A 23,869-nucleotide genomic window follows, 5' to 3' on the forward strand; every position below is an offset into this window, starting at 1 on the left:
GTCCAAAAGAAGTGTGAATTAGGAAGTCTGCTCTGCAGAAACCTGCATACATAAACATGTGTTCATGGGCATGCACAAACACACATATTCACACACATGCTAGAATTCTCTAGACATTTTCCCAACTGATTTAAAATTGATTCCTTTCTTTTTCCCTTGATAAGCCACGGCTTTGGCTTGAGGACCCAATGTTCTAACATTAAAAAGCCACTGTTCAGCAAAACACACATCAAAATCTGGAAGCCAGTGACCAATAATGCTCTGAACAACCCAACTCTGACATTTAAGCAAGGCTCACAAACCCACAAATGTTTATGGGAAGACATGGAAGAAATCCCACTTTGCGGAGAAACAGCTGGGTGTTTAAAAGCTTTGTTTATACTTGAGCAACTGCCTCAGGAATTTGACATGCTAAATAAACTCACTGCCACCCACCTTGTCCAAATGTTCATCAGAGAAATGGAAAAGGATTGACGAGGGTAGGCAGACTCTGGCTCTTGAAGTCGCAGTCTTACACCCCAAGTAGTCTTGCCCACAAGCCACTCCAATTTTTTTGAGATTTTAGGCATCAAGTTTTGGTCTTCGTGTTAGGGTCTGCCATTGATCTTTGAAAAGCTCGAGGCTCAATCCAAACCCACAGGAGATGGGGAAGACAGAAATTCACAGGTGGGTGGTGACAGTTCAGCTCATATCAAAGAAGTCATTCTTGGGGCCTGAGGAGATTCATCCTCTCTGTGGCCAAGAGAGTGATTTACCATCCTGGACACATACCCAGAGTTTGCCAACCCTTGCCCCTCAACAGGGTATGAAGGCTGACCCTGTGAGACACTGAGGGTCCCCTAGCAGGCAGTTGTCACAGTCAGCACAGGCAGAACAGGGAATCTGGTTTGTCTCCCAAATTCCTGCCTCCCCATCAAAGACTTTTTGTCCTCATTCTATCTGTGGCCACCCCAAAAGTTCTTAAAATGCCCTAAACCATCAAATGCCATTAAGTGTGCACAAAACATCTTGGATTAGATGCATACTGAAAAGGAACCAAACCCTAAGCCCCATTGAGACTGCAGGGGCAGGTGATACTGTTAGTGCCCCCTTCTCCCTCGAGAGCCTCATCACATCCCAGAATCTGGGGGAGAGCAGTGATCTAAAGTGGGAGAAGAGAATGCTGACCACTCAAAGCCCTAGCAATTGCTCTCCAAACAAGTTCACCTCTCACTGGGGGATTGTGGACACCTCAATCCAGGCCCAACAGCCCTGTCAGGCTCATCTGCTGCCCCTACCACACACCCCTTCTCTAGCTCTCAGACCCCCTCAACCTTCATGACACACAACTTGGGGTTTCTTGTGCTGGCAGCCTCTGCGCCCTTGCCCATGCCTTTTCTCCTCCTGGAAGGCTCTTCCCTACCTGGAAAACACCTTCAAAAACCAGTCAACCATGACTTCTGGTCTCTCTCTCACTTACCTAAGCCCCTTTCTTATCCAAACTGAGGCAGCCCTTCCTTTCTCTGATGCCCCATGGCCATAATAGCCCTTGCCTTGAATAAAAGACAATGAGGAGACTTCCTTGGCAATCCAGTAACTAAGACTCCTCATTCCCAATGCAGGGGGCCTGGATTAGATCCCTGGTCAGGGAACTAGACCTCATATGCCACAATGAAGAGTTTGCATGTGGCAACTAAAGATTCCACATGCCTCAAGACTGAAAATCTCACATGCCGTAACTAGGACCTGGTGCAGCCAAATAAATAAGCATTAAAAAAAAAAAAAAAAAGACGGTGAAGACCTTTGAGCACATGGCCCATCTACCCCAGTAGACATAGAGCCCCAGAGGGACAGGGGGTCAGAGTTGTGTCACCAGCCCAGGGCCAGGCACACTTAGATTCTACAACTCAGTTCACGTAAAGAGAAGCTGTGTCACTTAATCACGTCAGCAACACTTCACGTGATACGGGAGGACAATTCTCTTCCACATATCTGACTTGCTGGCCACTGACATAAAAAGGGTAGAAATCTCCTCCATCATCTGATCCAGCCAAGAAAATGCCAAGTCAGCCATAACAGCCAAAACCTTATCCTATCTTTTTCCTGTAGATAGCATATTCAAAAGCAGAGACATTACTTTGCCAACAAAGGTCCGTCTAGTCAAGGCTAAGGTTTTTCCTGTGGTCATGTATGGATGTGAGAGTTGGACTGTGAAGAAAGCTGAGTGCCGAAGAATTGATGCTTTTGAACTGTGGTGTTGGAGAAGACTCTTGAGAGTCCCTTGGACTGCAAGAAGATCCAACCAATCCATTCTGAAGGAGATCAGCCCTGGGATTTCTTTGGAAGGAATGATGCTCAAGCTGAAACTCCAGTACTTGGGCCACCTCATGCGAAGAGTTGACTCATTGGAAAAGACTCTGATGCTGGGAGGGATTGGGGGCAGGAGGAGAAGGGGACGACAGAGGATGAGATGGCTGGATGGCATCACTGACTCGATGGACATGAGTCTGAGTGAACTCTGGGAGTTGGTGATGGACAGGGAGGCCTGGCACGCTGCGATTCATGGGGTCGCAAAGAGTCGGACACGACTGAGCGACTGATCTGATCTGATCTGACAGTCAAACAACCTTCAACAAGCTTCAAACAAGCACCAAGCTGGAAACTTCTGATAAAGCCTCCTCTAGTTTGGACAAATTTAAAGGATCCCCTACTTTGTCACTAGGGACTTGCCTGATGGCTCAGATGGTAAGAAATCTGTCTGCAATGCAGAAGACCTGGGTTCAATCCTTGGGTCAGGAAGATACCCTGGACAAAGAAATGGCTACCCAATCCAGTGTTCTTGCTTGGAGAATCCCATGCCAGGCTCCCAGGGATTGAACCCACGTCTCTTTTGTCTCTTGCATTGGCAGGGAGGTTCTTTACCACTAGTGCCACCTGGGAAGTCCCATTAACATTAAGATGGCTCTCCCTTGCTTGGAGGAGGGCATGGCAACCCACTCCAGTATTCTTGCCTGGAGAATCCCACGGACACAGAAGCCTGGTAGGCTACAGTCCATAGGGTCGCAAAAGAGTCAAACACAAGTGAAGCGACATAGCACAGATGCACGGCTCTCCCTTATTTAAACTTAGCTTTGCTCTTTCACTGCATTTTATTTTTCCTAATTTCCACTAAAACAAACAAAAATAATTAATCTGTCTAAAAGCCTTCATACAATCTAAAATCTTTTGGTCTCCCGATCAAGGCCTGCTTGGTGTGGCCCCAGCTTGCTTCGCCTGCCTTCCAACTTTGTAGACATAAATGTCAACATTTCTGCTCCACTTGATTGCGCACAGTGGCTACATTGCTTGGCTCCCAGGCTGCCCGGATGACTCATCGACCTTGCCCAGCAGCTCTTGAAGGCCCAGCTAAGGAGGTTACTGTGAGCATAATTTGCAAACACTGGAAGGCAAAAGAGAGAAGGGCAAAGCCAGGCTTTGTGCTCATTTCAGGGAATAACCACACCCGCCCCAGGCTCCCGCCTACTTGCTTTCCATTCTCTGAGCCACTCATGCAGACAAGAGAACCAGCACAGGAAGACTTCTCTCACAAAGATACAAGAGCTGCAGGCCATTGAGGGTGGGGCTACAGAGCCTTGCCATCTCCTCACAGGGTGCCCAGGGACACAGCCCATAGCAACAACAGCAGTAGCAACAGTAATAATCATGACAACCTACAGTTCCTGAAGTCTTGCTGCATGGGTGCCAGGCACGTTTTATCAGCAACTGCCACCACACATCACATGCCATGAAGCTGGGGAAGAATAGAAAGTCCACAATAATTGTAACTGTGATTATAGAGCACCTCCCCTGCATCCGGCTTAGATAAATGCTTCCCATACATTCGCTTATTTAAGCCTCACATGGCCTCTCAAGGTACTAATTACCAATGAGAATTTGTTTACAGAAGGGGAGCCTGAGACTGACTGCTGAAGTGAAGAGACAAGCCCAGGGTCATATGGCTCCTGGTTCCGACAGCTGCAAGAGCCCACATCCAGTCTACAGCGCTCCAGCATCCAGGTGGGCTCTGCTGCTCCTTGAAACCTATCTGAGACCAGCTCTCCCCAGCCATGCTGCTATTTGCAGAAGCACACTATTGTCCATTTTGGAGTGGTCAACAGAGACCGCCCTCTCCCAGGCCGTGAGAACCATGCTGATGGGGAAGCCCCCATCTTCAGAGTTCCCCACCCGCTGGGCCAGCAAGTTCCAGGATCCTGGGGTTAGACTGGGGGCTGAGGTGGGAGTAAGAGGATAGAAAGCTCAGCCAGGGAACTTCATTGGCAACCTCAGGACTTCCCAAGAGCAAGTTTTTATACTAGAGTGTTTTCCCTTCAAAGTAGCGAAACTTACGAGGGTAGGCCACACACCATGTGCCTTTGCCCAAGTGCCATGTCTGGATGAAGCTAGTACCCTGCAGCAGGTACCTCGGGGACTTAGGCTGTGTTTGTGCCTGGTTAGGGGAGTCTGCAGTGCAGGGTTATTCAGAAGAGGGCTGGAACTCTTTGAGAAGCCCTGGTACCCTGCAGGCCCCATACACTCTGACCCTCACCTCTGTCTGTCTGTCCATCCTCATGCCCCACTGCTCCTCCACACGATCAGATTCTGATGGATCTAGTCTGCTTCATTGACCTTTCTATTAAATCCAGGACCACAGTCTTTTTATTATGACCATCTTAAAATACAACTCATTTTCAAAATCTCTTGGCCAGTCTCACCTGTTTCATTATCTTTCAACTAACATTTTTCTCATTCTAAATACAATATGTATATGTTGTACAAAATTGGGAAATCTGAAGAATATAAAGAACATATAAAACTGCTCAAATCCAACCACCCAAACATAAGCACCAGTAACATTTTAGGATATTTTCTTTCCTTCCTTCCATTTTTTTCTATGCTTCTGATTATTTTTAATTAAGAAAAAAAGGAACCATGCAATTTATATAGTTTGTATCACAGTGTTTTCATTTAATACATGGTAACCACTTTCTCATGTCATTTAATGACAGGAAACTTCAAAAGCATAATTTCTAATGACCACAGAGTACTCATCATATGGACGGGCCATGATTTAGTTAACTGTTACCATATTGTTGGGCCCTTTGGCTGTTTCCAGCTTTTTCCATTAAAATAATGCTACAACAAATACCTGAATATACAAGTATGTATAGGAATCTGTGATTCTTCCACAGGATAAATTCATAGAAGATGAACAGCTTGGGCCCTAGCTGTGGATATTTTCTGGCTTTTGATACAAAGCATTTCAGAAAGCTGGTTCTGCATACTAGTCCCTCACCTGTGTACCAAAGTGCTCATTTTACTGTATCCTCAGCGTCACTGGACTTTATCATTTTTAAGTGCTTTCCTTCTTGAAATATGAAAAATGATATACTGCTTTAATGCACATTTCTTGAGTGGGAGTAAAGTTTGGCACTTCTCCATATGCTTATTGGTCTTTTCCTTTCTTTGGTGGTTTGGGTATTTATGTCCTTTGCCCTTCTTACCCTTGTGCATTCATATTTTCCTATTGAACTGTAAAAAATCTTACATTGCAAATATGGAAGTAAATATGCCTTCATATTGCCTATTGGCATGAAGATGGCAATATCAACACTTATCCTTTTCATTCATCTGGAATGTATTTTGATGTGTGGTCCATGACAGTGATTCCCATACCTTAAGGTGAATTAGGTACCCTCACCCCCACACAGGGGTGGTCATTTTAAGAAGTGCTCCAAGGAATTCTGAAGCCCGTGGCCATACTTTGATAAACACACAGTAGGAAGCTAACTTTTTTTCGAAGTAGATGAATTGTGCCAGCATATTTATTGAATAACCCTTCCTTACCAATAGTTGTGAAATGCTAAATGAGAAACTGCATTCCAGCCACCCCCTTGGTTTGGTCTGTGGTCCTCTTGGAACAGAGTTCCAGAAGTAACCCCCACTCACGGCCTGGCTTTGCATGGGAGGTGGGAGAGGAACAGAGAGAAAGGAGAACCCAGGACCATGGCAGAGGAGGGCAGATGCTATAGTGGGAGAGACAAAAGCAAGCACTGGTGCTTGGACTGTTGCTCCCAGGTCTGTTACACCCTCTGCTCCAGTTGTCATCAGAGGGTGGTTGACTGCTCAGATTACCTTGTGTTCAACCAGTGGCAGGCACCAGTGGGAGAATGGAAGGTGAGAAGCAGGAAGAAGCCAAGTGTGTCTGCCCCTCTCTATTTGGGCCAGTACCTAGGTCAGTGGTTGCATCTCCCCCGTGGTTCCATTTTCCATGAGCAGTCTCTCTCTCTGTGGTCTCAGTTGCTGACCAGTGTCTTGGCTTGGCTCCAGAGCTCTGGCAGTGCCACCTCTATGCTTTGACCTTCCAGCCTAGGGATGGTAGCAGATTCCAACTACTGCTGATCTCTAGGTTGCTTCACATTTCCCTCTTTCTGCCCTTTTGATACTTTTGTAACTTGTACAGAGCTACTGAACCCCTTCTATTAAAGTACTTCATGTGGTTTTGTTTTTTTTTTTTGGAGTGTGCAACTCGGCCCTGGTTGGTCAAGGACAACTCTGTCCCTCCTCATTACTCTTCCTTCCTTTCTCCTTCCATCTCCATTGTGCTGCGGGGTGTGAAGACCCTTCAGAACATCTGGAGAAGTGAGCTGGTGTGGTGGAGACAGTTCTATTACTACCATATTGTGTATATATAGTATATTTTGGTGTTTATGTTGGGGAAGAGGAACATCATGAAATGCCCTCTTGTTACCACTTCTGTAATGGTGGAACCTGAAAAGTTTTTCCTTTACCCACATTCCTCCTTTAACATTTAGCGAGCACCTCTTTGCAGCAAGACGCCTCTATATCAGTGGTGGGAGTGGGGCTGGGCCTGAGATGAGGAGATGAGCCCTGCCTGCCCCAAGCCCACTACACATTGAGAATGCTGGGGCATCATGCATGGAAGTGAGAGTGACATGAGACACCACCCAACGAGGGAAATACAGAGAATTGTGGAGGACAAGAGGGCTCCTTTGACACAGGAAATCAGGGAGGGCTTTCTAGAGAGGAAGGCATTTGTCTGGTTTGGCAGGATGAGTAGTGTGTGGGGAGATGATTATAGGGGTGCTCCTCATAAAATACATTCAGGGGTTAGAGATGGAGTCTAAGGTTTCCAGTTCCTCTGAATAACTGCAAATCTCCCAATTTTCCATCTGTGCCTTACGGAAGACTCCCGGACCCTTTTCCTAGAGGTATTACGACCACAGAAATCAACCAATACCTCGAGGAACCTAGGGATAATCTTTAAGAGGTTTTAGGCATGTGCAGAATTCCTGAAAGTTCCTGTTTGGGGCTGGCCTGTCCATCTAGTCAAAGCCTTGGTTTTTCCAGTAGTCATGTATGGATGTGAGAGTTGGACTGTAAAGAAAGCTGAGCACTGAAGAATTGTTGCTTTTGAACTGTGGTGTTGGAGAATACTCTTGAGAGTCCTTTGGATTGCAAGGAGATCCAATCAGTCAATCCTAAAGGAAGTCAGTCTTGAATATTCATTGGAAGGACTGATGCTGAAGCTCCAATACTTTGGCTACCTGATGCGAAGAACCGACTCATTTGAAAAGACCCTGATGCTGGGAAAGATTGAAGACAGGAGGAGAAGGGGATGACAGAGGATGAGATGGTTGGATGGCATCACTGACTCAATGGACATGAGTTTGAGTAGGCTCCGGAAGTTGGTGATAGACAGGGAAGCCAGTCCATGGGATCACAAAGAGTCATTCACAACTGGGTGACTGAATTGACTGTCCTTTTGTGGAGAACCCTACCTGGGATTATTTTGCTTTCCATATATCTGCTTGAGGAGAGAGGCAAGGATAAGTTTTTGGTTGGTAGGAGAGCAGAAGAGGAGGAAGGCCAGGCTTGGGCCCTGGGAACATCCTGGTTAGAGCATCCTACTGGTCTGGACTAGCTTAAGGCAGCCTGAGGATGCTAGGACCAAAGGGAGATGACACTTCTCAGAGTCACATCAGTCAATGGTTGACAGCCTGTTCTCTCAGTTGGGGGAACTGCATGTAGAGACCTGTCCCAGCGGATAAATACCCCTTCACTGTCCCCAAGACTATGGCAAAGACAAGGCTGGTTGATGTGGACAGACAAAAAGGGAACCTCTCTCCCTCTTCTGCTGCCAGCTACCCTCCCTCTGTTCTCCTTTGCAGGGATGTCAGAGGCATCATAACCAAGATGGAGGGTGGGAGTTGAAATGTATCATGGATTTAATAATGGAGATTTGTGGGATTTCATCTTGCATGCTTCAGCCCCCTGAGGCCACCTCATATCCAGATGAGCATATGTGTGAAGACAAGGATATATGTCCACGGCTCTGGGGCCAGGAGACTGCAGCTGGTGCTAGGTTAATTTCCAAAATTAGGCTATGGTCTCTTTCCCTAAAATCCTCAACAATTAGGAACAACTATTAAGCTGTGACATTTTAAGGGTGGGAAATTTTTGTCATATTTCTAATTCTGCCTTGGGCTGCTGTGGGCCATTTCACAGAAATTCGAGGCTGGAATAAACTGAAGGGGCATCTTGTGCCAGAAGCCCTAGCATTGTAGCCTCTTCTAAGCAGCCCAGCTTAAAGGAAAAAAAAACCCTCCTGGACTTGAGCTATATAGCCAAACACCTGGGTTGGAATCTGAGCGCAGAAAACAGTCATGGAATGCCAAAAATGCAACACCTGTGGACAAGCTATTGCCTTGGAGGCCAGTCTGGGCTCTGAAGACAGGACTCCACCGTGCGCCACTTCACTAACTGCCTCTCGGGTGGGCCTGGGTACAGATGGACTGGGGGTGATTGCCAGCCTGCTGTTACAGAGAGATTTGGGCTTTGAAATCACGTAGATCTGGCTTTTATTCCTAAGAGACCCTGAGCAGTGGGGGGTGGGACGTGAGGAAGTAAGAGAGGGAAGGGAAAGGAGTCACTGGAGGGTGTGCTCTCTAGTGGGTTAACTCTATGGGTGACTTGAGGGTGCAGCTCTGGGAGAATGAGCTCAGAGTCATTACAGCCAAGGGGTGAGGGAGCTGGGGTACTGATCCTCCAACTTCCACCCAGCAGGGGTTCAGAGCTGCTGCCAGGGGTGTGAGGTATTAACTCCCCAGCACACTGGCCTGCTCTGTTGCAGGGACTGAGCAGGCTCCACTGGTCAGAGAAAAACCTAGCACCAAGACTGGTATGAGTTTGCAGTTAGAAGCCCTGGGATTGACCTGAGAATGGTAGGTGTTGAAGGGTTATGGGTACCAACAGTGACTGACAAAGGTACCAAGATTCCAGAAATTTCTGATCTGATTAATTTATCCACACGAACCTGCTGGGATCCCAGTGGTTGATCCTCTCCACTGGGAGTATTTGTTCTTACACAGAACTTGAGAAAGAGTAGTGCTTAGTCCAAGGAATGAATTACTCAGACAGATGTGGCAGGTGGCTGAGAGTTTGGGGCAGGCAGACCAGTTACCTTTATGCAGATGTGACCTACCTGCCTGTGTGGAGCCTGTCTGAACTGGATGATACTCTTGTGTCCAGACCATGCAACTCACACACAGACTTCTGGCTTCCTCCCGTCTCTGCTATAGCCCCAGGAGGCCACCTGGGAAGGTTCCCCTGTCGCTGTTTCTAATGAAAACAAACTCTTTCCCTGGTCTTGAGAACTGAGCACCCAGGCCCATGAGGGAAGCTTGGAGAGCACTACCACAACCATGCTCATTACCATGGGGAGGATGAAACAAAGACTCCAGGGAAATTTGGGCAAGGCCTTGACTTGAGCATCCAGGGCCCAGGGGCTCAGGATGGAGCCAGCTGACGGAGTCTTAGAAATTAAGCACTTCTCTGCCTTTCGTGGCTGAGGGTGACGGGGGAAAGGTGGGCTGCTGTTAGGCCGAGCCCCATTCTCAGGCCACATTGCTAGAAGCTGGGTCTGACCTGAAGGTGGCAGCACCACCAGACTGCATGGTTGCAGTCTGTCCACAAAAGATAGGCCAGGATGGAGGACACGGCCTGTGGGAGAAGCCCTTCCCTTCTTGTACTGACCCAACTTGGGCATGAAGCCTCCAGTTAGAAGCATGTTCATTTTTCATTTGGAGAAATGGACAGTGTTATGGCTGCATGACCAGAGCCTGCTGTGCTGACTGTGGGCTTCTCCAGGTAGACTTGGGGGCCTGGTTTGTATAGGAGAGGGGAGAATAGAAAATGAGGGAGGGAAAGAGATAGAAAGTGGGATCTCTTCATGTAAAGCATTACTGGCTATGCATTGAGTCTCAGCTCTCTCTCTGTCATGGTGGGGTTTCCTCTGATGGACTGATGGATTTCCTGGGCAGCGTGCTCAGGTTATGCAGTGACTTTCATGTCTGAGGAATAGAGATGGAGCCATCTCCATCTCTATGTGCCTGTGCTGTGGCTTGCAGCCTTTCATCCACACGGCTCCCATCTGTTTGGTGCCTGGAGAACGGCTCTGTGCAACTGGCAATTTAATGGCTCTCATTTTAGAGAAATTTCTGGCTGACTTAATGCTCTGGGAGACCAAATTCAAAACTCCAGGGTGACCCAGCAGATGCCTAATTTTCCAGAACTAATCTGTCCTGCTTGACTCATTCCCTCTCCTCTCCCTGGATCAGCATAGCCGTCAAAGTCTTTCTGATGATGTGCAAAATGACAACTGTAATCATAGATGAATGGAATGGGGCCGCTCTGGAGAGGGGAGTCTGTTTGGAAGATGATTCATTCAAAATGTTGTTCTAGGAGGTTGCTTTGCACTCAATCCCTATATGAAAAACAGCCACAGGATTTAAAGAGTTTCTCAATCCAATCATTAGTGTCAATTTTAGATGGGCGTAATTTCCTGTAGGGTATTTTTGCTCTTTATCTAAAACACTGTGTGCTGGAGAAACTCCTTTGAAGTCAGATCCAGGGAAGGGGGAGGTCACGGAGACGAGGCCAGCCCTCTTCCTGCTGTAATTTAGATGCTTTCCACCTAGAAACAAGGGTCTACATGCTGGGTTACTTATGATCCCCTCTACCTGTGTGATCCCTGACATTTTGAGGGTTAAGATTAAACAGGTATATAAGACTAACCTGAGTATGATATTTCATGTGACTAGATTGTCTTTTCCAGCATCCTCTGGAGGCCTGGTCCATGGGGACATCATGAGTTAGCAGGGTGATCAGGTCACGGAAGGCCTTATATGCCATACTGCAATGTGTAGGCCTTGTCCTGATAGGAGTAGGGGAGCCGCTGAAGGTTTCATGTAGGAAAGGGGCAAGGAAGCTTGGTGGCTTAGAAGGATGACTCAGGCTTCCACGCGGAGGATCAGTTACAGAGGAGAACCTGAGGGCACTGAGATCTGTTAGGAGGCAGGTACATGTACCCAGGTGAAAGAAGACACGATGGCTTGGACTAGAGATGGGCTGGATGGAGGGTAGAAGATAGGCATATTTAAGAAGTATGATTTTGCAAAATACACATCTGTCAACCTTAAACTCATATAATGTTATATAAGTTGTATCTCAAAACAGGAAAAAGTAAACGTCTAGCAGGTAAACTTTAGAGAACTCAGGGGTTGGTTGTGAGGTCCAGAAGTAGGGGAAGCCCAGAGTGGTTGTACGAAGTCAAGGTTGACTTTATCCTGTCCTTCTTGGGAATGTGTTCCTTAATTTGAGGGTCTCAAAACCACCAGAAAGGAAACATTAAAAAAAAAAAAAAAAAAAGAGGAGAGCCTGAGCAGAATAGTGGGAAAAAATTTCAACCAATATTTTGAACTATTTTTTATCATCATTTCCCAGACAATGTCATTATACTAATTTGAAAGAGAGCGATCCAATTCATTTTCTATTTGTGGTTGCCAACCCCATGAATACTTGATGGTTTTGGATTACAGAGCTTCCAGCAGTGGCTCTTTTGCAGTCAATAGGATGGAGGGTGAGGAGAGGCCTGTGTTTAGGTAGTGATAGGCTGTGTACCTCCTCATGTGTCTCCTGCTTCAATAGTGTCTATTTTGAGCTGAATTCTTTCTGAAGCTCTGGCAGGATAAGGAAAATGATCATTCTTCCTGCTTCTAGGGCTGGCTGTCAGAGTTCTAGAAATGATCTGTTGTGACAAATGACAATGGCTTTAGGTTATGTGGGAGGACTGCAGCCTTCAGATGGATAATTATCTTTGCAGTTAAATGGCAATTGCAAGGGGAGGGGGAGCTGATATGAGCAACAGGAAGGTGACAGACTGTGGATGATGATTATTTTTATAGGTTTCTTATAAGAAAGTGGGCTGCAGTAATCACAGACACGTCTCCTAGGAGAAGGATGCTTGGTCTGGAAGTACTTTGTACCTGAGGTGTAGGGAAGCTTATCTCAGACATTGCTGTGGATGGAATTGTGTACCCTTCACATTTCTGTGTTGACGTCCTAATCCCCATTGTGACTGTAGTTGGAGACAGGACTTTTAGGAGGTAACTAAGGTTAAATAGGTCATAAGGGTGGAGTTGTAATCCAACAGGCTTGGTGGTTGCCTTTTGAGAAGAGGAAGAGAGAAACCTCTCTCTGTATGGACACTCACTGAGGCAAGACCATATGAGCATATAGCAAGAAGGTGGTCCTCTACAAGGCCCAAAGAGGGCCCTCACAAGAACCCAACCATGCTGGCCCCTGATCTTGGGGGCCTCCAGATCCACAATTCCAGCCTCCAGAATTGTGAGAATATTAATTTCTTCTGTCTAAACCACTTAAGCCTCTAGTGTTTTGTTATGGCAGCTGAGTGGGCATGAGAATGATCTAATATTCACTTAGCCAAACAGATGAACTCTCCTGGTACTAAGCTTGGAATCAACAATAAACCTAATTCCCCTGGATGTAGGTTTTTATACAATGAAGTAGCAAATAACTTGCTTGTTCCCTTTTAGAATCTGCCATAAATATTATGAGCTCTAAAAGGAAATTGAAACTTCATTTAAACCCAAAGTTAGTGAATGGCTGACATATCCTCATGACTTCTGAATTCTCTCAGTGGCAGGGGATATACAGCCATCCTTCCCAGAGTTTGAGCTACTTTTTGAAACTAAGTTAGAGTTGGGGAGGGCCAAGCACTTTATGTTACTTTCATTGCTGTTCTCTAGGGGTACAATGCCCATGACTCTGTCTTTCATAGAGTCCAGTTTTCTCTCCAAGAAAAAGGTAAGACGGTAGGGCCAATTCTGCATTACCTGGGTGATAAAGGGGTGCTGTGTGTGCTTGGCCTATGGGCTATTCTGCTTCCTTCCTAGGATGTGGTTGCCATTTCTGTTACTTTCTGGGGATAAAATGCTGCCATGGGGTCCATTCTGTAACCCAGTGGAAGTGAAAGTCGTTCAGTCATGTCCCAACTCTTTGCAACCCCATGGACTATACAGTCCATGGAATTCTCTAGGCAAGAATATTGGAGTGAGTAGCCTATCCCTTCTCCAGTGGATCTTCCCGAGCCGGAATCAAACCAGGGTCTCCTGCATTGCAGGCAGATTCTTTGCCAGCTGAGCTACCAGGGAACCCTACTACCAAAGGCAAGGAATAAGCACCTCTTCCAAAATCACTTAGGAGAAGCAATTCAGGGTGGAGAGGCAAAATAGCTTCTAGAACTGAGCTGTGACCTAGTGAATGGAGGACCTGGCCAATGGCCAGTCATTATGGGACAGTGGAGCCCCTGACCTTGAACTAGATACCATAGAAGGACACTAGAGAAAGTGTAAGCTCAGGTCCCTCTAGGAGTCCATGATCTCCCTGAAGAAATAAAAGCCACACACAGGAAGCTAAGACAAGCTCCATGAAAGGGTCATTATGAGCTAAATTTCACTGGAAAATTTTTGAGAATGGAAAGAAACAAGTTGAGGTTCAATGATGCCCTGGGTTAATGGCATGCTTAATACCTGGGTTTAGGAAGGACTTCTGGAGGCTGGAGGAGGTAGGTTTGTTTTGGTTCTCAAAGGGGGATGAAATCTGAGAGGCTGAACACAGAGTTCCAATTTGTCGCCTATTTGTTTGCTCACTTAGCACCTACTGTTTGAGTACCTACTGCATGCCAGGCCTTGCTGTGCACCATGGAAAGGAAAACAAATAGCTCTGGCTGTGTCGGAGAATTCATTTGTCTAGCCCTGTTGAGGTTCTGAGGACCCAGGTAACTGGAACCAAATGAATTCCTCATTCACGGCAGGAAACCAAGTGTCCTCTAGTCAGTGAGTGCTCCCAGTGCAGCTTTGTCTGGAGACAACTGCTAATTGCCTTCCTCTGTGTCTCTTCTGACCCCAGTACCCATCTTTTCCTATGGGCTCCCCCATGTGTCTCTGCTCCTCATGGGAAGGGGTCCTCTGCTGGCACACAAGAATGTGGAGTTGAGGGCTGCTCCACATCTGTTGTGGGGCTTGGGGAAAGCTCTCATTCCCCAGAGCAGGAAATAATCCCGAAGACTCTCCCAACTCAGAGCTTTGAGCACGACTGCCTGCCAGGTGCTGAAACCGCACATATTGAGCTGGGGTCCGAGGGTAAGTGGAGTGTTGGTTTTGGGGAGCCAGACCTATAGCTAAATCCATAAAAGAGTTTAATTTCAGGGCAACCAGGCCTAGAAACCTGGAAGTAGAGTCAGCAACCATAACCACCACTGGCATGGAGCCTCTCTCTCCAGGTGGGACAAGCAATGCTTCGAATCAGTTGGCACTGGAGGTGGCCTAAAAGGTTATCTTGCTAACTAGTGTTTAATTGCAGGATCTCATGTACAAATTTCCTCAATACCAGTCATGTAACCTTTAATCAGTGGTGTGCTGGTAAATGTTTTACAACTGGCTATCTGGGGAAAAGGAAAGAGTCTTGATTTGTAGTTTGCTAGTTTTCATGATGTAAATACTTCAGTCATGACTGACTGCCAGCTATCAGTACAACATCCCTGAATGCAGAGTTGGGAAGTAATATAGCTGGTTCTTGTGTGAAAGTACAGACCAGATTCTGCATGCCACTGCCTTTGAATGGAATACCTTTAGTGACAGGAAACTCACTATCTCTAGGTTGGCCCAGTCTACTCATCCTTCTGTCTTAGGCCTCTCAGATTTCATCCTCTTTTGAGTTAAAGCAAGTCTCTCCTGAAGCAAATGTTAAGATATTGTAGTAAACTACAATCTCTCATTCCTTCATATTGACCAGTACTTTCCCCCTCAACTCTCATTTCTGGTTCCTATTTCTACAGATACTTAAGGAACAACAGGAACATCAGGATTAGAGAAGAATGGTTCTAGTAATTATTACTTACCAGTCTTAGATAATAAGTTTCTATTGACCTCCTGATCGTCCACTTGTAAGTCACCTCAAATCTAGCACATTATGTTTCTAATTAATTTCATTCAGCAAATACAATACAAAATCTACTTGGCCCCAGGCCCTGTTCTGGGCACTGTGGGGAAATGAATAAGATACACAGTCTTGGCTCTTAAGGGGCTTATTGTTTAGTGATGGAGAGAAAGTCAGCCAGTACTCTCAGGGGATTTGCTTAATGAGATGGGGAGTGGAGAATGTGCTCTAGGGGGTTCTGAATATGGAAAGATCACTTCTGACTGGATGGTCAAAGATGATGTGAAATTTTAGGCTTCAGGGCAGTCCTCTGTAAATTGCTGCAGTTTTTGTGGCTTGCTGTTTTTGTTGTGTGTGCTGTGGAGAGGGGCCAATAGCGTGGCTAACTTATTAGAACAGAGGGTGCTTTCCTGATGAAGCTCTGGGCAGCTTCTGTCACATACATGTCTACAGAAATTGGCCCCTGTTTCAGTGACTTAAAGGAGATTTAAAACAGTGCCATTGTTAATCTGATCAATAGCTCAGCATGTGGAATAGAACAAGCCCATAGTTCTTGTATTAGAAACATCCTCTGTAGCAACTGCATGCACAGTAGCCAAAGTCTTTAGATGTCGGACTCTGGTGCCAGTTTTCAACTTCCATTATCCCTGAGGTTGAGCAATACCATATTTACACAGCAGGATACATGTGGGCTGCTGTTAGCCAAACCAGAACATTTCTGTTGAAATATGGTCTGCTTTCCTTGGGAGTCCAAAAGAATTTTCATAGTTCTACACTGCCTGAATGTGAGGGAAGAGAGAGGAAGAGAGAGCATCCTCTAGGACTAGAGTGAAGAGCATAAAAAGTGACCTTTAAAAGTCAGCTCTTGGATGACCTTTAAAAGCCAGCTCTTATTAACCAAGTTACTCATGATATGCATGGTGACTGGTGTTTGTCTGATAGTTATTGGATTTGAAATTGATATAGGATCAGTTAAACTGATTCCATCTCTAACCTTCAGAATTTGTGATTTATCATCAACATAGTCAACACAAATAACCAACAAGTAAACTTTGTATCATATACTGCTTCTGAAAATGGTGAAACAACCAGTGCAACATGCCAAGTGTTTAGCTTACTTCTCCCATGTGAAACCATATCCTCCTGCTCGAGTTGAACCAGGGGAGGAAACCTATGTAAAGAAGTGGACGCGACAGGATTCACAGGATTTCCAGGTTCATTAATCCTCTTTTGCCCTCCCTCCCTGCTATTTCTTGGGAAGGAAGGTTCAACCAACACTTACCACACAACAAGAAGTTATCAACTTAAGGAACTCCAGAAATTGCTGAGGGCTTCATTTTTTCTCAGTCCCTGAGATCGACAACCCTCAGTCATGAATTTTCTTCATGCTAAAGGTTAGGGTGAGAGATATAGAAATTTGATTTAATTGAGGAGGAGTCTTTTTTGGCAAATGAGTTTTTCCATCACACTTTTCTTCATCATATGTTTCCAATCAGGAGAGAAATGTTGATAGTGCTCAAAACTCTGGTATGCACCAAAGTAGAGAAAATTCCTTTTGTAAGCAACAGAAACTTTGGTTATAAAGTGGGTAGAGTTCTCAACCGCCTGTTCTTAGTTAAGGCAGCATCCTCAGCCTCCTTCCATTTTTGGGGAAACCAGCTGGAGACTCTCTAATGATCAGGCATGCCACTGTGACAGGGACCACACTGAATGTTTGGATTGATTCATTGTTGTAACTAAGTACCTGGGTTCTGAATTCTAGAAAATCCAAACCTAGATCAGGAATGAATGTTTTTCATCACTTACTCTGGTTTATCAATTTTAGGGTATATATTTCCCCCTTTTCTATATTTTAACATCTCTGAAATTAATGCTATGAATCAGTGACTGTTAGCCATGAAACAGTCATGACATGTTGTCATTGCCTATGCCTGTGAAAACTTGGTCTTAGCTGTTTGTATTTTCACTTCAGTGAGTTATGAACTGATATGCATTTTGGTACTACACATATTAGGTTTCATTGACATCCAGAATGTTTTTTTTTTTTTTTAAGATTACACTATGCTTTGGCATAGAAACTGAAAAAGAGCAGAAGTATGTAAAACTGACATTAGTGAAGCAAATGTTTGTCTTTGGAGAAATGGCCAAAATTCCACTTTTTCTTGCAAAACAGCAACCAAGTAGTTTACGGAATTGCTTCTTAAACTTTAACATGCAAAATAAATCACTTGAGCATCTTGTTAAAACTATTTTGTAGTAAGGTCTGGGGTGGGACCTGAGATTGCTCATTTGTGGTCAGCACACCCAGGTGACGTCACTGCTGGAGGTCCAGACCACACTTTGAATAACAGGGCCTTGTTGTTGTTGTTCAGTCGCCCAGTCATGTCCAACTCTTGGCAACCCCATGGACTGCAGCACGCCAGGCCTCCCCGTCCTTCACCATCTCCCAGAGTTTGCCCAAGTTCATGTCCATTGCATCAGTGATGCCATCCAGCCATTTTATCCTATGATGCCCTCTTTTCTTTCTGCCCTCAATCTTTCCCAACGTCAGGGACTTTTCCATGAGCTGGCTGTTCGCATCAGGTGACCAAAATACTGGAGCTTTAGCTTCAGCATCAGTCCTTCCAATGACTATTCAGGGTTAATTTCCTTTAAGATTGACTAGTTTGATCTCCTTGCTGTCCAGTGGACTCTCAAGAGTCTTCTCCAGCACCATAGTTCAAAGGCATCAATTTTTTGCCACTCTGCCTTCTTTAAAGTCCAGCTCTCACAACTGTACATGACCACTAAGAAGACCACAGCCTTGACTATATGGACCTTTGTCAGCAGTGATGGTTCTGCTTTTCAACACACTAAGTTTGTCATAGCTTTCCTGCCAAGAAGCAATCATCTTCTGATTTCATGGCTGCAGTCGCCATCCACAGTGATTTTAGAGCCCAATAAGAGGAAATCTGTCACTGCTTCCACCTTTTCCCCCTTCTATTTGCCATGACTTAATGGGGCCAGATACCATGATCTTAGTTTTTTTTTTTTAATATTTAGTTTTAAGCCAGCTTTTTCACTCTCCTCCTTCACCCTCATCAAAAGGTTCTTTAGTCATTTTCTTTTCTTTCTGTGAAAGTAATTTTCTTCACTTTCTGTCATTAGCGTGGTATCATCTGCATATATGAGGTTGTTGTTTCTCCCAACTATCCTGATTCCAGCTTGTAAATCATCCAGCTGGGCATTTCTCACGATGTGCTCAGCATATAGGTTAAACAAACAGGGTGACAACAGACAGCCCTTTCATACTCCTTTCTCAATCCTGAACCAATCAGTTGTTCCATAGAGGGTTCTCACTGTTGTATCTTGAGCCGCATACAGGTTGCTCAGGAGACAGGTAAGATGTTCTGGTATTCCCATCTCTTTAAGAGCTTTCCACAATTTATTATGATCCACATAGTCAAAGGCTTTAGCATAGTCAATGAAGCAGAGGTAGAAGTTTTTCTGGAATTCTCTTGCTTTCTCTATGATCCAGCAAATGTTGGCAATTTGGTCTCTTGTTCCTCTGCCTTTTCTAAACCCAGCTTGGACATCTAGAAGTTCTTGGTTCACATTAATGTTGAAGCCTAAGATGCAGGATTTTAAGCATGACCTTACTAGTATGGGAGATGAGTGCAACTGTCTAATGGCTTGAAACATTCTTTAGTACTGCCCTTCTTGGGAATTAGGATGAGGATTGACCTTTTCCAGTCTTGTGGCCACTGCTGGGTCTTCCAGATTTGCTGACATATTGAGTGCAACACTTTGACTGCATTATGTTTTAGGATTAATAGGTCTACTGGGATTCTATTGCACCCACTTGCTTTATTGACAGCAGTGCTTCCTAAGGCCCACTTTACTTCACACTCCAGGATGTCTGGCTCTGGGTGACTGACCTCAACATCATCCTTATCCAGTTCATTAAGATCTTTTTTGTACAGTTCTTCCATGTATTCTTTCCATCTCTTCTTGATCTCTTCTGCTTCTACTAGGTCTCACCATTTCTATCCTTTATTTTGCCCATCTTTGGGCAAAATATTCCCTTGATATTTCCAATTTTCCTGAAGAGGTCTCTTCACACATCACTGTCTTGTCGTGAAGAAGGGTCTTGCTTAACTCAGTGAAAATATGAGCCATGCCACGTAGGATCACCCAAGATGGATGGGCCAGAGTGGAGAGTTCTGACAAAATGTGATCCGCTGGAGAAAGACATGGCCAACCACCCCAGTATACTTGCCATGAGAACCTCATAAACTGTATAAAAAGACAAAAAGATATGACATTGAAAGATGAGTCCCCCAGGTTGGAAGGTGTCCAATATGGTCCTGGGGAAGAGCAGAGGACAGCTACTAGTAGCCCCAGAAAGAATGAAGTGGCCGGGCCAGAGTGGAAATAAGGCATGAACAGACCTAATAGAGGAAGGTAGCCACAGGGGGTGAAGCTGTGTTCATTTTGTTACTGAGTTTTGTGCAGCAAGTTGTGTATCACTTGCTAAGTCATGCTACTTAAGACAGGATAAATGCCAATTCCCCAGGAATAGAATGAAATAAATTTTAGGGCCGTAATTGTGTGATTGATTTCATGTGTCTGATGAGGCTCTTGATGAGGTATCATGTCAAAATTTAATTGAGGTACCTAAAATAATGTCTTATGATCTAGGGAATAATAGTAGCCCTAGATGTAATGAAATACAGTAATGTGCATGCATCATTATCCTTGTATAAATCATGAAGAACCTGGCTTCAACTCTAAGCATTGTATGAACCCTTCCTCAAGAGAGCCAATGATGTGGTGTCATGTTCTAAACCCTCTCCCCCCAAAACAAAGAATAATCTTAAACACAAATAACTTCAAAATCTTTCAGATTTCCATTATCACTGTTCTCAAACTACACTCTTCTTCTAACAAAAAGGTTAAGCTTCTGTGACTTTTAAACTGGATAGGCTGAGAGTGAAGGATCTTAAATGGCATCCAGTTTTATAACCAAGCTATCTGAGCAAATAACCAGTTAGAATTGGGAAAATATGGCATCAAAAATGATGTTCAGGTACCAACAGGTATGAAAAGCTCATTTAATAATGCTCCTTCATGCGAAAGTTATTTGGAAAGGCCAGGGCTGTTATAGTTACTACAACTTTGTCTTTATAATGGTCCTAAGAGTATCAGAAGAAAGTTATTTTTGTGTAGCAAGGGGGACAGTATAGTCAGGGAGATGCCACACAGTGAGAATTTCCAGCCTCACAGCTCTCTTGTATTGTTCAGAAAGCTTTATATTACACAACATCCATCACCATCTTTTTTTTCTTTTCTGAGTAAAACACAGCAAATCAAATTTGATAGATAAGGCAAAGGTTAGAATTTGAAGATGGACTGGAGATGAATAAATTGCAGAAACTTAAATGAGCGTCTATGTGGATCCTTGGATAAGGGCTGGAGGAGGGTTTTTATGTATTAGATGCTATTCTAAAAAGCCTAGCAGAGAGTCACCTCTCTTGATCTGAGAGCTGAATGGAAACACCAGAGGTCTCAAGAGCTGGAAGTTGTCAAAGTTATGGTCAAGTCAGAATGGAGAAAACACAACAAGCACTTCAAATATTCAGATAATATCTTGAAAACATCATCTGTTAGGAATAAAGACCATGCCCTACAGTAAGAACTATACCCTGAGATTAAGGGAAAAACTAAATAAACTATACTAGCCTGAACAAGCAATTAAACCAAACTCAACAAGATCAAGAGCAATGATTTCTCTATCTTCTAGAATAAACAGCAATGCCCTTTAAAGGTAGATGACATTATTCAAACTCCTATGTTACCTTGACAGTGTCAGGAATACAATAAAAAATTATTAGATGTATGAATAAGCAGTAAAATTTACCTGCTAGTCAAGAAAAATTGAAGACTATCACAAGATGACCCACATCTTATAATTAACAGTCAGGACCAATACAATATTGTAAAGTTTAAAAATAAAATAAAATTTAAAAAAATAAAAATTGTTACTACAAATATGCCCAAGAACCTAAAGGAAAAGATGGATATAATGAGAAAACATGGAAACAATAAAAACAAACCAAATGGAAATTTTAAACTGAGAAGTACAATATCTAAAGTGAAATTTTTCTTGAACTGGATTGATATCAGATTAGAGACTTAAGAGAGTTAGTGAACTAGAGAAGAGCAATAGAAATATTGAAGAACAGAGAGAAAAGAGATTTTGAACACTGAACAGAAATTCACTGACCTATGGAATAATAACAAGCCATTTAATATATGGGTAATTGGAAGCCTAGGAGGATAAGAAAGAGAGAATGCAACAGAAAAATGGCTTAGGAAATAATGGCACAAAGTTTCCAAATTTGTTGGAAAACATTAATCTCAGATATAAGAAGGTCAACAACCCCCAAGCAGGGTTCATTGTATAAAAACCCAGACCAAGGCACATTGTAGTCAAACTGCTGAAAAAAAAATGAAGGAAAAAAAACTCCAGTCTAGAGGAAAAAAAGCTACAATCCATACCAAAGGAACAAAAATATGAATAGCAGCCAGCATTATCAGGAAGAATAGAATGCAGAAAATAACGGAACAGTGTCAAGTCAGAATTCTGAATATGATATCCAGATATCCTTTTAAAATGAGAGTAAAATAAAGAAACTTCCAGGTAAAAGCTGAGAGAAGTTGTTGCCAGAAAACCTACCTTACAGTCATGCTAAGGAAAGTTCTTTATGCTGAAAGAGTATGTCAGATGGAAACTTGGATTTTATAGGAAGAAACAAAGAACACAAGAGAAAGGGTTGAAAAGTGAGTAAATGTAAAAGTCTTTCTTTTCTCCTAAAAATCTTTGAATGATCCTTGACTATTTGACTGGAAAATAGTAACACTCTTTGTGAGGTTTTATAATGTATGTTGAAGTAAAATATGTGACAAAAGTAACATAAAGGATGCGGAGCACAATGAAATTGTATTTTTGTAGGGCTCTTACATGTTTTGTAAAGTGGGGTAAGATATTAATTCTAAGTAGACTGTGATGGGTTAAAGATGCTTCCCTCCTCCCCAGTTATATGGAGAAATAATTGACATATACTTCCCAGATGTTTCTAATGGTAAAGAGCCAGCCTGCCAATACGGGAGAATTAAGAGACGTGGGTTCAATCCCTGAGTCAGAAAGATCCCCAGCAGAAGGAGATGGCAACCCACTCCAGTATCCTTACCTGGAGAATCCCCATGGACAGAGGAGCCTGGTGGGCTAAAGTCCATAGGGTCACAAAGAGTTTGATACAAACGAAGCGGCTTAGGACAAAACTGACATATTCAGTTCAGTTCAGTTGCTCAGTCGTGTCCAACTCTTTGTGATCCCATGAACCACAGCATGCCAGGCCTCCCTGTCCATCACCAACTCCCAAAATTCACCCAAACCCATGTCCATTGAGTCGGTGATGCCATCCAACCATTTCATCCTCTGTCATCCCCGACTCCTCCTGCCTTCAATCTTTCCCAGCATCAGGGCCTTTTCAAATGAATCAGCTCTTCGCATCACGTGGCCAAAGTACTGGAGTTTCAGCTTCAACATCAGTCCTTCCAATGAACACCCAGGACTGATCTCCTTTAGAATGGACTGGTTGGATCTCCTTGCAGTCCAAGGGACTCTCGAGGGTCTTCTCCAACACCACAGTTCAAAAGCATCAATTCTTCTGTGCTCAGCTTTCTTTATCGTCCAACTCTCACATCCATACACATATCACTACATAAATTTAAGGTGTACAGCATGACGGTTAGATTTACATAGTTGCAAAATTACTGCCACAATGGGTTTAGTCAACATCTATCATCTCATATAGATAGGAAGCAAAAACAATCATTAAATATAAAATAAAAAGTAGCTAAACAACAACTAATAAAGGAGCTCAAATTGAAAGCTAAAAAATATTTGATTAACTTAAAATAAGACAGAAACAGAGATACAAAAGCACAATAAAACAATGACAATGAACAAATGGGACAAATTCAAAACAAATAGCAGAAAGGTAGACTTAAACCCAAGCATATAAATAATTGCACTAAATAGAAATTGCAGTAAATAAAAGTGATGGGCATCCGGTCCCATCACTTCATGGGAAATAGATGGGGAAACAGTGGAAACAGTGTCAGACTTTATTTTTTGGGGCTCCAAAATCACTGCAGATGGTGACTGCAGCCATGAAATTAAAAGACGCTTACTCCTTGGAAGGAAAGTTATGACCAACCTAGATAGCATATTCAAAAGCAGAGACATTACTTTGCCAACAAAGGTACATCTAGTCAAGGCTATGGTTTTTCCTGTGGTCATGTAGGGATGTGAGAGTTGGACTGTGAAGAAAGCTGAGTGCAGAAGAATTGATGCTTTTGAACTGTGGTGTTGGAGAAGACTCTTGAGAGTCCCTTGGACTGCAAGGAGATCCAACCAGTCCATTCTGAAGGAGATCAGCCCTGGGATTTCTTTGGAAGGAATGATGCTCAAGCTGAAACTCCAGTA

This window comes from Bos indicus, chromosome 7 (genome assembly GCF_029378745.1).
Source record: "Bos indicus isolate NIAB-ARS_2022 breed Sahiwal x Tharparkar chromosome 7, NIAB-ARS_B.indTharparkar_mat_pri_1.0, whole genome shotgun sequence".
In the NCBI taxonomy this organism is placed as follows: domain Eukaryota; kingdom Metazoa; phylum Chordata; class Mammalia; order Artiodactyla; family Bovidae; genus Bos; species Bos indicus.